Raw genomic sequence first — 17,223 nt, 5'->3', positions numbered from 1 at the left:
GCTTCGTCTTGCCCCTGAGATAGGGACATCAAGGCCTTTTCCGCCTGAAGCTCTAACTGAGGTTCCTCATAAAGCAACCCCAAGGCCAGAAAAAACGCATCCACATTGAGCAACGCAGGATCCCCTGGAGCCAATGCAAAAGCCCAATCCTGAGGGTCGCCCCGGAGCAAGGAAATCACAATCCTGACCTGCTGAGCAGGATCTCCAGCAGAGCGAGATTTCAGGGACAAAAACAACTTGCAATTATTTTTGAAATTTTGAAAGCAAGATCTATTCCCCGAGAAAAATTCAGGCAAAGGAATTCTAGGTTCAGATATAGGAACATGAACAACAAAATCTTGTAAATTTTGAACTTTCGTGGTGAGATTATTCAAACCTGCAGCTAAACTCTGAATATCCATTTTAAACAGGTGAACACAGAGCCATTCCAGGATTAGAAGGAGAGAGAGAGAGAAAGGCTGCAATATAGGCAGACTTGCAAGAGATTCAATTACAAGCACACTCAGAACTGAAGGGAAAAAAAAAAAAAAAAAATCTTCAGCAGACTTCTCTTTTCTCTCCTTTCTCTGTCAATTAATTTAACCCTTTGGGCCGGTCAAACTGTTATGGTTCTCAATGGCAAGAGAACATAGCCCAGCAAACATAAGAACTAGCTCTTGGAAGGATGGAAACTAAACTGACCATGAACTAAACCTGCCGCACAAATAACAGTAGCCGGGTAGCGTTGCCTACGTTTTATCCCTAGACGCCCAGCGCCGGCCGGAGGACTAACTAATCCTGGCAGAGGAAAATATAGTCCTGGCTCACCTCTAGAGAAATTTCCCCGAAAGGCAGACAGAGGCCCCCACATATATTGGCGGTGATTTTAGATGAAAAAGACAAACGTAGTATGAAAATAGGTTTAGCAAAATTGAGGTCCGCTTACTAGATAGCAGGAAGACAGAAAGGGCACTTTCATGGTCAGCTGAAAACCCTATCAAAACACCATCCTGAAATTACTTTAAGACTCTAGTATTAACTCATAACATCAGAGTGGCAATTTCAGATCACAAGAGCTTTCCAGACACAGAAACGAAACTACAGCTGTGAACTGGAACAAAATGCAAAAACAAACGAGGACTAAAGTCCAACTTAGCTGGGAGTTGTCTAGCAGCAGGAACATGCACAGAAAGGCTTCTGATTACAATGTTGACCGGCATGGAAGTGACAGAGGAGCAAGGCTAAATAGCGACTCCCACATCCTGATGGAAACAGGTGAACAGAGGGGATGATGCACACCAGTTCAATTCCACCACTGGCCACCGGGGGAGCCCAAAATCCAAATTCACAACAGACATGACGTCCGATCTCAATTCCAGCCAATTCTGCGTTGAAAAAGTAAAACAGTGCTCCTTCCCTTCCAAGCTCTGCCATGGGGTATCAGCGTACTCAGGACAAATTGGACAACAACTTTTGCAGTCCAATTTCTCCTTTTCCCTTGGGAAAATATGAAACTGGGGGCTAAAATTCATTTTTTTGGAAAAAAGTTTTTTTTTATTTTCACGGTTCTGCGTTTTAAACTGTAGTGAAACACTTGAGGGTTCAAAGTTCTCATAACACATCTAGATAAGTTTCTTGGGGGGTTTAGTTTCCAATATGGGGTGACTTATGGGGGGGTTCTACTGCTTAGGTACGTCAGAGGCACTGCAAACGCAATGTGACGCCCACAGACCATTCCATCGAAGTCAGCATTCCAAACGGTGCTCCTTCCCTTCCGAGCTCTGCCATGCACCCAAGCGGTGGTTCCCCCCCACCTAAGGGGTATCATCGTACTCAGGACAAATTGGACAACAACTTTTGGGGTCCAATTTCTCCTTTTACCCTTGGGAAAATAACAATTTGGGGGCTAAAAAATCATTTTTGTGGGAAAAAAAAAGGATTTTTTTATTTTCACGGCTCTGCGTTATAATCTGTAGTGGAACACTTGGGGGTTCAACTTTATTACAACACATCTAGATAAGTTCCTTGGGATGTCTAGTTTCCAATATGGGGTCACTTATGGGGGAGTTCCACTGTTTAGGCACATCAGGGGCTCTCCAAACACATGGCGTCCTATCTCAATTACAGCTAATCTTGCATTTAAAAGTCAAATGGCACTCCTTCCCTTCCAAGCTCCGCCATGCACCCAAACAGTTGTCCCCCCCACATATGGGGTATCTACGTACTCAGGACAACAACTTTTGTGGTACAATTTCTCCTGTTACCCTTGTTAAAATAAAACAAATTGGATCTGAAGTACATTTTTTGTGAAGAAAAGTTAAATGTTCATTTTTTTTAAACATTCCAAAAATTCCTGTGAAGCACCTGAAGGGTTAATAGACTTCTTGAATGTGGTTTTGCGCACCTTGAGGGGTGCAGTTTTTAGAATGGTGTCACTTTTGCGCATTTTCTGTCATATAAACCCCTCAAAGTGACTTCAAATGTGATGTGGTCCCTTGAAAAAATGGTGGTGTAAAATTGAGAAATTACTGGTCAACTTTTAACCCTTATAACTTCCTAACAAAAAAAATTTGGGTTCCAAAATTGTGCTGATGTAAAGTAGACATGTGGGAAATGTTACTTATTAAGTATTGTGTCTTGCATATCTCTGTGATTTAAGGGTATGAAAATTCAAAGTTGGAAATTTTCGCCAAATTTCTGTTTTTTTTTACAAATAAATGCAAATACGGTAATATCGAGGAAATGTTACTACTAACATGAAGTACAATATGTCACGAGAAAACAATGTCAGAATCACCGGGATCCGTTGAAGCGTTCCAAAGTTATGACTTCATGAAGGGACAGAGGTCAGAATTGTAAAAATTGGCCTGTAATTAACGTGCAAACAACCCTCGGGGGTAAAGGGGTTAAGTTACCGAATATACTCGAGTATAAGATGAGTTTTTCAGCACTTTCTTTGTGCTGAATACGTCCCCCTTGGCTGATACTCGAGTCATTACCAAAGAAGATGGAGGGGCAGCAGCGGGTCAAAGGCTACTAACTCCTGTGCCCGCTGCTAAAGAGAAATGAATATTCACTGCGCCGGCAGTGCACATAGTGTCAGCCGCTGACTTCCAGCAGCGGCCCGACTGATCACGAGTACCTGCTACTTAAGAGAAATGAATATTCACCTCTCTGCAGGGATGAGGAACTATGCATACCAGGATGGGGATGAAGGGACAATGCATTAAATCCAATTTGCATAATAATTTGGAACACTGTGTAAGAAGCTTCTGTATAGGAATAATGCATTGCATTATACTTACGATCAAGGTAAAAAAAAAAAAAAGAGAGGTTCCATGGAGGGACTAAGTAAAAGTTTAAAAAGGTAAAAGTATATATAAAAAAAAGTGCACTAATAAACATTTATGTAAAAAAAATAAAAAATAACATAAACAAAAAAATAAGAGTAAACATTTTTTATTGCCACTTCCGGAACACATTCTATGAAAGTGTCACACTAGTTAACCGCTTCAGTGAATATCGTAGAAAAAAAAGTGGCAAACGGTGCTTTTTCATCAAACCGCTGGAAAAAAGTGGACTAAAACGCGATGAAAAAAGAACAAATAAAAATTGTATAAAAGAACGTAAATAAAAATTGTATTTCTGAAAATGTCATCTTGTCCCGCAAAAAATAAGCCACCATACAGCTCCATCAGCGCAAAAAAGTAAAAGTTATAGCTCTCAGAATCTTTTTTATTTTTTTAGTATGAAAGTTGGTGTAAAAGCCCCAAAACATAAAAAAATGACAAATGAGAGATTGCTGTAATCATACCTTCCCGAAGAATAAAGCTGCCTTATACATTTTTGTTAATTCTGCCTCCCAAAAATCAGACTAGAAAGCGATGAAAAAATGTTGTGCCCAAGACTGGTAACAACCAAAACCAGAATTCGTCCTGCAAAAAAAAAAAAAAAGCCTTCACATGACTGTTGGACCAAATATGCAAAAATTATAGCTTTCAATATATGGCGATCCAAAAAAAGCGTTTTCTAGTGACAGCAACCAAACGTAAAAAAAGATTATAAATCTGTTACCGCTGTAATCACTCCGCAAGAATAAAGTCGTCAAATCACTTATACCGAATGAGGAACGGCGTAAAAAAAAAATGCAACTATTCTTGTCCTGATGTTGTTTTATTCGTTCTGCCTCCCAAAGATGACAGTAAGGCTCAGCACACATTTATCCTGCGCTCTACGCTGAACGCTTACATTGGGGTTTCCGTGTAAATCTCTCAGATACGTGATTCAGATAGAACCTCTGTTGAAAAATGTCCTTTAATGAGGCAGATGGAGCCACTGTGGATGCCATCTAACCTGTGATCCGGCTTTTTAGGATTGCATAAAAGCGCGGTCCTCTACAGTTTTGTGCACTTCTGAAAATGACACCTCTGAGCAGAGGCCAGACAGAGTCCAGAGTAACTCTGCTGCCTCATTATAGTGAATGGATCCCTTGGGGGTTTCATCTGAATCACATCATTCGGAGATTTAGATGAAAACCCCAATGCAAGTGCTCAGAGTAGAGCACAGGATACATTTATTTCCAAATGTTATATGAAATGTTTCCATTAAAAGCTACAAATCAATCCACAAAAGAAGCGCCCACTCTCAGGTCCATGATCTGTTAACGGAAAAATAGGTGGCTTCCACGCTACTGGTAGTACAATGGCTCTGGAAAAACGCTATGGCTGCTCGCCCCACAAAAGAAATCCAGCAAATTCTTCAGTCTGAAATCCAAACGCCCCCCTCCCTTCTGAGCCCCATGGTGTGCCTAACCCTCATTTAGCATCCACATATTTGGCAGGGGTGTAAATTTCAAAATGGGGTCACTTGAGGAGTGTATTTTGCTTTTTTTAGTACTTGGAGGCTCTGTATATGGAGTCCACAAACTATGCTTGGAAAATCTGCCCATTGTCCCTCCCAAGTCTCACCTTGTGGCTAAGCAGTACTGTACAGCCACATATGGGATATTGCCGCATTCAGCAGAAATTGTCAAATTTTGATGCATTTTTATCCATTTCCCCTTGTGAAAATGTAAAATTTGGGACTTAGAACAATTTTTTTGGGGAAAAATGTACCGTATTTTTCTGACCATAAGATGCACTTTTTTCCTCCAAATTTGGGAGGAAAGTGTGGGTGCGTCTTATGGTACGGATGTAACGTGGGGAGGGGCAGCAGCGAGTGGGATTGCACTGGGAGGCAGGAGGCAGAAAAATGTCCCTGCCTGGCTTCAGGAATCAGTGCTGGGGAAACCACATGGTCCCGATCATTAAAGTGCAGTGAATATTCATTTGCTGCTTCCCTGCCCACCTGTCAGCTGAGCGGTGAGCCTGAAGCAGCAAATTAATACTCCTTCACAGGGACACACATGGTTTCCCCAGCGCTGGATTTCTGCAGCAGCTGGGGAGATCTGTGTGTCTGGTGGAGGAGGCAGCAGCAGCAGGGGCTAGAGGGGACAAGATCACTGCATACCTGCCTGCCCGGGCTGTGCTGGATGCTGAGTGCTCCAGCACAAGGACCTGTATGAAGAGGGCGGGCTGGTCATCACATGGCAGCACAGAGCCCTCCCTCTTCTGATGTCATCACAGGTCCTGCAGACACCACACTACAATCTGCAAGCTTCCTCCTGTGCTGTGGGGAGGCAACAAGAGGGAGGGCTCTTTGGTGTCATGGGATGGGATGCTCCAGCATTTTACCTCACCACAGCTGGCTTGCTGCTACAATTAAAAGGTTAGTCACTACAACACACAATAAAGCACTCTGTCACTTCTGTGGTGAACTATAACTCCCAGCAATGCCATAGGATCTGCAGGACATGCTGGGAGTTATAGTTCTCCCAATGGGATCTCAAAGCAGCACTCCAGTGTTATTTTTCAGTGCTGGAGTGGTGCTTTAAATATAAGCCCTGTGCCCCCATTCTTATACTCAACCTCCAGCGTCTTCCTATAGTACTTTACAGACACCACACTGGTCCCGCAGCACCATCTTCTACACGCAGCTTCCAACATAATAACATACTATTATATATAATAACACATATCATAGTATGTTTATGTTATTAAATATTTTACCACCTTTTTTTCTTCAAATATTTTTTTCCCTATTTTCCACCTCTAAAACCTGGGTGCGTCTTATATTCCGGTGCGTCTTATAGTCCGAAAAATACGTAATTCTTTTTATCTTCATTGACCAATGGTGTAAAATTCTGTGACCCACCCATGGAGTCAATATGATCACTGCACCCCGAGATGTAGTTTGTGAAATGGGGTCACATTTTCTGTGCTGGGATTTCAGGGACTCTGACAAAATAACATGGCACCTGCAAACCATAACCTGCAGTATAATATTTTGCTCTTTCACATCTGAGCTTTCCATTATGCCTAAAAAGAAGTTTACAACCACTTATGGGGTATTGGAGCACTCAGGAGAAAAATGAACAGTACAGTTTTTTATGCAATTTCTTCTATTACCCATTTTGAAAACCAGCATTTTAGTTTGAAAAATTAAAATTTTCCATTTACTTGGCCTAATGTTATCCAAGTCTGTGAATTACCTGAGGGTTAAAAATGCTCACTATACCCTTAGATGAATTCCTTGAGATGTACAGTAGTGTCCCAAATGGTGTCACGTATGGAGGTTTCTACTGTATTGGCATGTCAAGGGCTCTTCAAATGTGACATGGTGTTTGCAATCTGTTCTGCCAAAGTCGTGTTCTTTCCCTTCCGAACCCTGCCATGCACCCAGACGGTAGTTTTCCACCACATATGTAGTATTGGCATTCTTACGAGAAATTGCACAGCAAATTGTATGTTCCATTTTCTCCTGTTACTCTTGTGAAAATGCAAAATTTTGGCCTTAATTAACATTTTTTTTGTGGGGGAAAAAGTAGAATTTTCATTTTTTCCTTCTACATTGCTTTATTTCTTTGAAGCACTTGAAGGTATTATAAACTTCTTGAATGCGGTTTTGAGCACTTTGAGGGGTGGCATTTTTAAAATATAGAACCTTTTGAGTATTTTCCATCGTATAGGCAGCTCAAAGTAACTTGAAATGTGACGTGGACCCTAAAAAGAAATGTGATTTTGTTGGAAAAATGAAATTGCTGATAAACTTGTAACCCTTCTAGCTTCCTGTCTAAAAAAAATGGAAAAAAAAGCTCAGAAACAAATGCAAAAAATATCACTCTAAATTTACCACGAACACCAAGTACAATATGTCACAAAATGACAGTGTCTGGGAGGCTGTGGTGGCTGCTTCACGCAATGTTGATCGTAAACAGATCAAGCAACTGACAGAATCTATGGATGGAAGGCTGTTGAGTGTCATCATAAAGAAAGGTGGCTATATGCAGTTATAATGGTTTACCTGGTGAAAATAAACAAGTGAGATGGATATATATTTGGTTTTTATTAAGTTACCTAATAATTCTGCACAGTAATGGTTACCTGCACAAACAGATATCCTCCTAAGATAGGCAAATCTAAAAAAAAAAAAAAAAAACACTCCAACTTCCAAAAATATTAAGCTTTGATATTTGAGTCTTTTGGGTTGATTGAGAACATAGTTGTTGATCAATAATAAAAATAATCCTCTAAAATACAACTTGCCTAATAATTCTGCACACAGTGTATACTTAATAGGTAAAGTGGCCTGAACAACTCTGGTCTATCCGTGGCTTTAATAACACTATCATCGCCTCTTTCATAGAGCCTGGTAACTGTAACATAGCAATGACTTCCTGAAAAACCATAAGCAAGTATGACAGCAAGATGTTATATAACTTAAAAGAAACTCCCCAAGGAGACTCTGAGCCTGGGGCTTTTTCACATTGAAAATATTGAAGGGCTGTCTCAAACTCCTCTACAGTAATATCTTGCACCAGGTGAGAGCTGAGAAACAGTCATCCAACAGGTATTGGGCCATTTTCAACTCCTGACCATAAGATCTGTGTGAGTTATAAGACTTCTATAATTACTGCATCATTAAGGTGTCATTATTCAGTACCTCTCCGGATTCAAATATAAGCCTAATTATATGCCTCTGATCATTTTGCGCCATAACTATGGTTGCCAACAAATGGCCAGCTCTCGCTCCCTCTACAAAATATTTTTGTTTCATAAAAAAAAGTTTGATTTGTCTGACCCATCAAATTGATCATTTCATAATTGATGAGCTTTTTCATTTTGAATTATCTATTGAATATTCACTTTTAAGCCTTTTAGACATCTGTCTGTTTCATTCAATGAGAATATTTCAACCTACCTATTATCACTGTTTTTTTGTATCATTGGTTAGTCATACACTTGATTAAAATTCTAGGAAATTCCTGACTTGGTGCAAGTGTTTCTATTTGAGAAAGATTGTCTCCAGCCTTACTGATTCTGTATAATTTTTGATAAATTTAATCTAAAATTCAAATAATTTTTGTTTGTATAAAGTCCCATTCCTGAAATTTAGTTGATGATTCAACTGGGTACACAAAATGCTTTTTAACTTACTTTTCATGAGTAAACTTCACATTTTAAGCACTTAGAAATTTAAGTGTAGTAGTGAAAAAAATAAATATATTAAAAGGGTTGTCTGGTCTAAATTGTCTGCCGTCACTCTGTGTGACTGCAGACTTATGATTCCCCACAGTGCATGCAGTGTACACTTCAAGGATGTGGCGGTTTCTGAGCCGGGAACTGCAGTGATATATGCAGTATGCATACTCCCAGGCAGAGCCTGTCTAGTGAATGTGGCCTCTCTCAATACAAGTGTATGGTGTGAGGTGATGCCCACTAGACTGCTTCTGCCTGGGAGTACGTATAATGCATCCATCACCACTATTCCCGACTCCCACCAGCGAGTCCTCGCAGCTCACGTGTGAGTGCTGGGGAATTCATAAGTCTGCAATCACACAGAGTGCCTGCAGACTATTCATTTTAGACTGGACAACCCTTATAAAGATCACATAGTAAAGAAAAGTGCTGTGTTCTTGGCCATTTTTTCTTATTTATAGAAAAATATGAACCTAAAAATGGCAAGAAATGTGTAAGTGCGTCTAGTAGTATAATATAGTTGAGACCTCTGCATATTTTGTGAACCTTTAAGGCTATGTGCACACTTTGCGGATTTATTGCGGATCCGCAGCGTTTTTTCTGCGCGGAATTGCACTAAATCTGAAAAGGATTGCTCAAGCAAGGTTAATCAATGGGAATCCACAATTGGTGTGTACATGCTGCCGAAAATTCCGTCGTGATGTGCAGCGTTTTATTTTTTGCAGCATGTCAAGCCTTTTTGCGGATCTGCAGCGTTTCTTCACCCATTGACTTCCATTGAGTCTGTCAAATCCGCAGCAAAAATGCAGATGTAAAAAGGTTTGCAGATTTGCTGCCTAAAACGCTGCGATTTGTCGAAGGGAAATTGTCAGGAGGAGGAGGAGGAGTGTGTGGGCGGAGAATATGTGTGGATGAAGACTATATGTAAGTGGAGAATATGTGCATGTCTGTCTGCGGGTATTTGTGTGTGTGTCTGAGTGTGTCTGTGTTTCCGTCTGTGTACCCTGGCGTAGTTTGCTGGGACTACTACTCGTATCCGGCTACATGTTTTGTCACATATAAGTGACAGCATGAGCCGATGATGGCAGCATAGTCTCATCATCAGTCGCCTGTGTTGTAAAAAACAAATCAAAACATTTGCATATTCACATACACAATACATACCGAACACCTAATCCCTGAAGCCCGCGTCTCCTGCAAGCAATAAAAAATAATAAACCAACATGTACTCACCTTTCCGCCGTAGTCCATTTAAAGGGAACCTGTCACCACCAAAATCGAAGGTGAGCTAAGCCCACCGGCATCAGGGGCTTATATACAGCATTCTGTAATGCTGTAGATAAGCCCCCGATGTATCCTGAAAGATGAGAAAAAGAGGTTAGATTATACTCACCCAGGGGCGGTCCTGCTGCGGTCCGATGGGCGTCGCGGTCTGGTCCGGGGCCTCCCATCTTCTTACGAAGACGTCCTCTTTTTGTCTTCACGCTGCGGCTCTGGTGCAGGTGTACTTTGTCTGCCCTGTTGAGGGCAGAGCAAAGTACTGCAGGCGCTGGGAAAGGTCAGAGAGGCCCGGCGCACTGCAATACTTTGCTCTGCCCTCAACAGGGCAGACAAAGTAGGCCTGCGCTGAAGCCGCAGTGTGAAGACAAGAAGAGTAAGTCATCCTATGAAGATGGGGGGCCCTGGACCGCGACAGCCATCGGATTGGACCGCCCCCCAGGTGAGTATAATCTAACCTCTTTCTCATCTTTCAGGATACATCGGGGGCTTATCTACGGCATTACAGAATGCTGTAGATAAGCCCCTGATGCCGGTGGGCTTAGCTCACCTTCAATTTTGGGGGTGACAGGTTCCCTTTAATACGGAGTGTCCCACGTCGATCTCACCCGTCCGCCGGTGATACACTGACAGGAGGTGATCACTCCTGCAGTGTATCACTGAGCTGCAGTGAGAGTTCACCGGAGTCCAGAATCTTAACATCTTACCTCAGCCATTGGCTTTTCCTCTGCTGGTTACTAAAATTATGCGGAAACCCATGCAATTTTTTTTCTTAATTTTTTGAAAGATAAAGAGATATTGCATTTCACACAGATTTCTGACAGTTGCTTTTTTGTTGCGTCATATGAAGGTTAATTATGTTAATGCTCCTACATAGTCTGATGTGTAACCTATACTAGACATAGAGTACAAAGTCCAAATGTGTAAAAATATATATCAATTTTTATTACAAAGTTACTGCCCAGTAACCCGCCTCTCTTGGCAGAAAACGCAATTGAAAATTTTTATGCGGTTTCGATGCGGATTTTCATGCATTTTTGTAAATCCATACAGCTCAATAAAGATATTTTATAAATAAAAAAAAAGAATTGTGATGTAATTTCCTTGTTCAACCTCTTCAGCTAGATACCCTCATTAATATTAAATAAGGACACACATCAGACTATATTCAATATCAATCAAACCGAAAACAGAGAATTAAAGACACACTGTAGTGTCATTGTATTGGACAAAAGACCGGACACTATCAGAACCTACAACCTATACTAGACATAGTCAAAGTCCAAATATGTAAAAATATATATAAATTTTTATTAAAAAGTTACAAGTAATAACTCACACATAATAAGAAAAGCCGATGAAAAAAGTAGCGCACAGTGTCAACAAATTCCCACTGCACAAATCCATAAATCAAGTATCAGGTATGGGGTAAGAACAATATACATAATCAATAATGGTATAATATATAGCTGTGCAAATAATGCATATTGATCCACTGCCAAAAAGATCAAAGTCATTTATACAACAAACTGGGAGATATTCAGTCATAGAATCACATATTATAAATAAGAAAAGGACAGCAAACCCAGAGATATACATATCATGAAGTCAAAATCATAGGCAGGGATAATTAACCCAATAAGGGCATCTCACCCATTGTAACCCGTATATGGAAGTGCAGAGGAACCAGCCCCGACGCACGTGGGCTTCCTCGGAGGGCCGTGACTCCTTATGTGCTATGCCGATAATTTATAGGAGCAGTTAATTCTTACATTATCCTCAGGTGCAACTGGCTGGAGCGGCTGGGGAGTTGGCGCATACGCGCTGGGAATCACCGCCAAAGTCGGCGCGGCTTCCGGCATTCACAGTGACGCTGCAGGCAGGGGAGATCCCCTGGTGACGTCAAATCCCGCGAGAGCCACCACAGAGCGCAGTTCACAGCACCAAACAGGCATATGATCACACCGCGCATGCGCCCGACCCGAACTCCACGCCAGGAGAAAGAGGAAGACTATCACCCCTATAACAGAGGTAACAATGCAAGATGAATAAATCTGGAGCACACATCCCAATAGAACCATAAAACTAATAATGACATTAAAGTGACAGTGCAGTGTTAATAACAGCAATAAAGTGTATGTAATTAAGATGCCAAAATTAAAGCATCAATTTTCAATGTGACAAAATGTGAAATAAATGAATTCAAAACAATGAATCCATAGCATAACCATTAATAAATACCGGACATACAACTAAATACATGTACACGTAAAGAAAAAAACAACATATACTTATAAAGTCCATACATGTTAAATATATACTATAATAAGAATCGACGTGATCAGTGTTCAATGTTGATCCAGTGAAGAAATATACAGTTATATGAAGTTGGGGCTCCATATTTTCATCTGCCGATAAATAGTTGCTCCATGTTCCAAAAGAATAAATAAATATTGAAAGCTAAAAAAGAACAATAAAACAAAAAGACACACAAAATAAGATCCAAATGATGTGAAGCTCACAAGCGACACAAGGATATATATTACAAGAAACAGGAGAAACTCAGTTGCTCATTTAAGCCTGCGGGTGTCATAGTGCCAAGTAGAGTGATCCAACGGCATTCAAATTGCACCAATTTTCTCTTCAGGTTCCCCCCTCGAATTCCACCCCTAATCCTGTCTATCCCTCTTACTTTAAAATCGTATTGCTTGAAGTGGCGTGGAATGGTTTTTAATGTTGAGATGTCAGATGTTTCCCGAACTGCCAAGATGTCTTTGACATGCTCACGAACACATATACGTAATTCACGCGACGTTAGACCTATATACACTAAATCACAAGTACATGTCGCGTAGTACACAACATGATCAGTACTACACGAGATTTACTGTGTAATTTTATATTCTCTGTTGCGGTCAGATGAAAAAAAGTTTGTAGATCTTGTGATATTATTACACGCCAAGCAATCGCCGCATGGGAAGAAACCCCATGTTTTTTTACCTGCACCGAAAAAGTTTTTGGGTTTCCTGACATAGTGACTATGGACAAAAATGTCCCTAAGATTCTTATTCCTTCTAGGTGTCATAAGAGGAGTTTGAGATAAAAATTTAGACAAGATAGGTTCTGTCATTAGAACCGACCAATGTCGGTTCAGGATTTTACGCATTAACTCCCACTGATGATTGTAGGTGGAGACAAAGCGTACTGCCGAATCTAATTTTTTATTACTTTTTGTACTAGCCAAAAGATAAGTACGTCTACTACTCCTTGCTCGCTGATATCCCTTCTTAATCGATCTTTTGCTGTACCCCCTATCAGCAAATCTTTTACCTAGGTCAATGGCCTGTTGTTCGAACCCTAGATCAGACGAACAAATTCTAGCATGGAGGAACAGCCCAGTTGGTATTACTCTAATGACCGAGCCTGCACGGGCTGAAGAGGCATGTAATAAAGAGTTAGTGGATGTCTCCTAATGATATAAATTAGTTTCTAACCATCCATCTTCTCGGACATTCAAAGAGATGTCCAGAAATGGAATCTCCTTTTGGTTGAACGTATATGTGAGTCTGATGTTGGAGTCATTGCGGTTCATTGAAGACATAAACATATGTAGATCTTGAACAGATCCTTGCCAAATAAATAAAATATCGTCAATGTAGCGGTACCAGCCAATAATTTGGGGAGCGGAATGTGCGCCCTCCTGGAAAATGTCCCTCTCCCAGTATCCCATGAAGAGATTAGCGTAAGAGGGCGCACATGCCGCCCCCATGGCGGTACCGCGACGCTGTAGAAAAAAATGATCTTTAAAATTAAAAAAATTGGGAGTGAACACGAACCGCAACAGCTCCAACACCAGATCACAGACCTCAGTTTGAATATTGCTTGACCGTAAGTAAAATTTAGTGGCCTCAAGGCCAACATTATGGTCAATAGATGTATATAACGACTCCACGTCGGCTGTCACAAAATACATGTCAGGTTTGAGATGTAGGCCATCTAGACACCTCAGGACGTCTGTAGTGTCCCTGACATAGGGTGGCAGCGTCTCCACCTACATTTTGAGAAAGTAGTCAATGTATTTGCAGATGGGATCGCATAGCCCTCCAATGCCAGAGACAATCGGACACCCTGGTGGATAAACAGTGTCTTTGTGGACCTTCGGAAGGAGATGTAGTGTGGGGACCACTGGGGATTCAACCATCAAACCCATAAAAGTTTTCTTATTAATCACCCCATCATTCAGGGCTCTCCCCAAAATGCCTCTAAGTTCCTCAGAAAAAAGTAGCTGTAGGGTTATAAGATAGGTGTATATGTATCGCGATTCCGCAATTGGTTAAAGGCTTCCCTTTCATAACTCTCCACTGTCCAAATGACCACGTTCCCCCCTTGTCTGCTGGCTTTATGATCACATCATCCATGGATTTAATTTCATCTAAGGCTCTCCTCTGTATATGGGTAAGGTTATCCTTCTTAACTCTATTACTAATGGTTCGGAAATCCTCTGAAACCAATTTAGTAAATATCTCCACTTGGGGGCACAGTGACAAGGGGGGAAGCGTGGTACAACGTGAGAAGACAGCCGGAAGAGGAATACATGTGGAAGTCGTTTCTGATTCATTGGCCAATTCTTCAAGAATCCTGATCGCCTCTTGCTCAACCGGGTTCCATATGGGATCCACAGTGTTGGATTTGTGACTTAATTTTTTAAGAACCAACTTGCGGGAAAACAAATGTAGATCTTTTAAGGCTGTAAAATAATCAAAATTATTAGTGGGTGAAAAGGAAAGGCTTAGGCTTAAAACTTCATGTTGTGCTGGAGAAATTATACGTGATGATAAATTGATTACCTCTAAAGCATTATTGCGAGATTTTTTCTCCTTAGTAGGAGATGACGTAATTTTACGTTTGTTGCTGTTGCGAATCAATTTCTGCCACTGTTATTTATTATTCTCCCTCCTATCTGTCATAATTTTAGTTTTTTCAAAATGTGTGGATCTATCATTAATGGAAGATACAGAGGAGAAAGAGATCGATCTCGCTCTAGAGGATGAAGTCACAGTTCTACTTCTCTGTCTCCATCTATATATCCTACTATTTTGTAGGTCTGAACAGTCTCTGATATTTTTTACTTTTCGTAGATATAGTTTCAGTCTCCCATTTCTTGGTCTCAAGGTCAAGGTTTCTATTAAATTCCTGAGTCGATTCTGGGGTCAGTGTTTTGTTGATCTCCTCTTGAATGAGGCAGAATTCTTTTAGCATGGCCTCATTAGACTGAATCAAAAGATTAATACATTCTTTTGAACATTGACTGGCCAATGCCTCCCACTGATTTTTAAAATCCTGATCCTCAACATTATAACAGGGGAAGACCTGAACCCGCAATCCCCTTGGTATCAATCCACATGACATATACTTCTCCAGAAAAGCTTTGTTCCACCACAGACGAATACGTCTGTGCATAAGTTCCTTGTATTTGCTCGTGAGCTCCACACCATCCTTGGATCTAGAGTCCAAATTGACACCGGGACCACCGCCAAACACCTTTTCAAATTGTGAGAACCATGCCTTTTTGCGTGCTTTGAAGTCCATTTGTTCGGAGATACTAGCTGTGAAAACACAGAATAGGGATATATTCAATATCAACCAAACCGAAAACAAAGAAAGACACACTGTAGTGTCAGTGTCTTCCCATGCGGCGATTGCTTGGCGTGTAATAATATGACGAGATCTACAAACTTTTTTCATCTGACCGCAATAGAGAATATAAAATTACACAGTATATCTCCTGTAGTACTGATCATGTTGTGTACTACGCGACATGTACTTGTAATTTAGTGTATATAGGTCTAACGTCGCGTGAATTACGTATACGTGTTCGTGAGCATGTCAAAGACATCTTGGCAGCTCGAGAAACATCTGACATCTCAACATTAAAAACCATTCCACGCCACTTCAAGCAATACCACCATTGTAATCCTGCGGATTTTAAAGTAAAAGGGATAGACCGGATTAGGGGTGGAATTCGAGGGGGAGACCTAAAGAGAAAATTGGCGCAATTAGAATGCCGTTGGATCACTCTACTTGGCACTATGACACCAGCAGGCTTAAATGTGCAACTGAGTTTCTCCTGTTTCTTGTAATATATATCCTTGTGAGCTTCACATCATTTGGATCTTATTTTAATTGTGTGTGTCTTTTTGTTTTATTGTTCTTTTTTAGCTTTCAATGTTTATTCTTTTGGAGCATGGAGCAACTATTTATCGGCAGATGAAAATATGGAGCCCCAACTTCATACAACTGTATATTTCTTCACTGGATCAACATTGAACACGGATCACGTCGATTCTTATTATAGTATATATTTAATATGTATGGACTTTATAAGTATATGTTGTTTTTTTCTTTACGTGTACATCTGTTTAGTTGTATGTCCGGTATTTATTAATGGTTATGCTATGGATTCATTGTTTTGAATTCATTTATTTAACATTTTGTCACATTGATAATTGATGCTTTCATTTTGGCATCTTAATTACATACACTTTAGTGCTGCTATTAGCACTGCACTGTCACTTTAATGTCATTATTAGTTATATGGTTCTAGTATTGGGATGTGTGCTCCAGATTTATTCATCTTGCATTGTTACCTCTGTTATAGGGGTGATAGTCTTCCTCTTTCTCCTGGCGTGGAGTTTGGGTCGGGCGCATGCGTGGTGTGATTATATGCCTGTTTGGTGCTGTGATCTGCGCTCTGTGGTGGCTCTCGCGGGATTTGACGTCACCAGGGGATTTCCCCTGCCTGCAGCGTCACTGTGAATGCCGGAAGCCGCGCCGACTTTAGCGGTGATTCCCAGCGCGTATGCACCGACTCCCCACCCGTTCCAACAAGATGCACCTGAGGATAATGTAAGAATTAACTGCTCCTATAAATTATCGGCATAGCACACAAGGAGTCACGGCCCCCCCCAGGAAGCCCACGCAAAACGCGTGTCGGGGCTGGTTCCTCTTCACTTCCATATACGGGTTACAATGGGTGAGATGCCCTTATTGGGTTAATTTTCCCTGCCTATGATTTTGACTTCATGATATGTATATCTCTGGGTTTGCTGTCCTTTTCTTATTTATAATATGTGATTCTATGACTGTGAATATCTCCCAGTTTGTTGTATAAATGACTTTGATCTTTTTGGCAGTGGACCAATATGCATTATTTGCACAGCTATATATTATACCATCATTGATTATGTATATTGTTCTTACCCCATACCTGATACTTGATTTATGGATTTGTGCAGTGGGAATTTGTTGACACTGTGCGCCACTTTTTTCATCGCCTTTTCTTATTATGTGTGAGTTATTACTTGTAACTTTTTAATAAAAATTTATATAT

General features: G+C 40.7%; 1 protein-coding gene across 6 annotated transcripts in view; it reads left to right on the top strand.

Annotated features, from left to right (window-relative positions):
- SCYL3 (SCY1 like pseudokinase 3) overlaps nucleotides 1–17,223 on the top strand; it is a 395,128-nt gene that overhangs the window by 332,313 nt on the left and 45,592 nt on the right. The window lies entirely within an intron of this gene.

The sequence above is a fragment of the Ranitomeya variabilis genome, chromosome 8, assembly GCF_051348905.1.
Source record: "Ranitomeya variabilis isolate aRanVar5 chromosome 8, aRanVar5.hap1, whole genome shotgun sequence".
NCBI lineage: Eukaryota > Metazoa > Chordata > Amphibia > Anura > Dendrobatidae > Ranitomeya > Ranitomeya variabilis.
The sequence above is the reverse complement of the archived record's forward strand: the minus strand, read 5'-3'. Positions and strand labels throughout refer to the sequence as shown.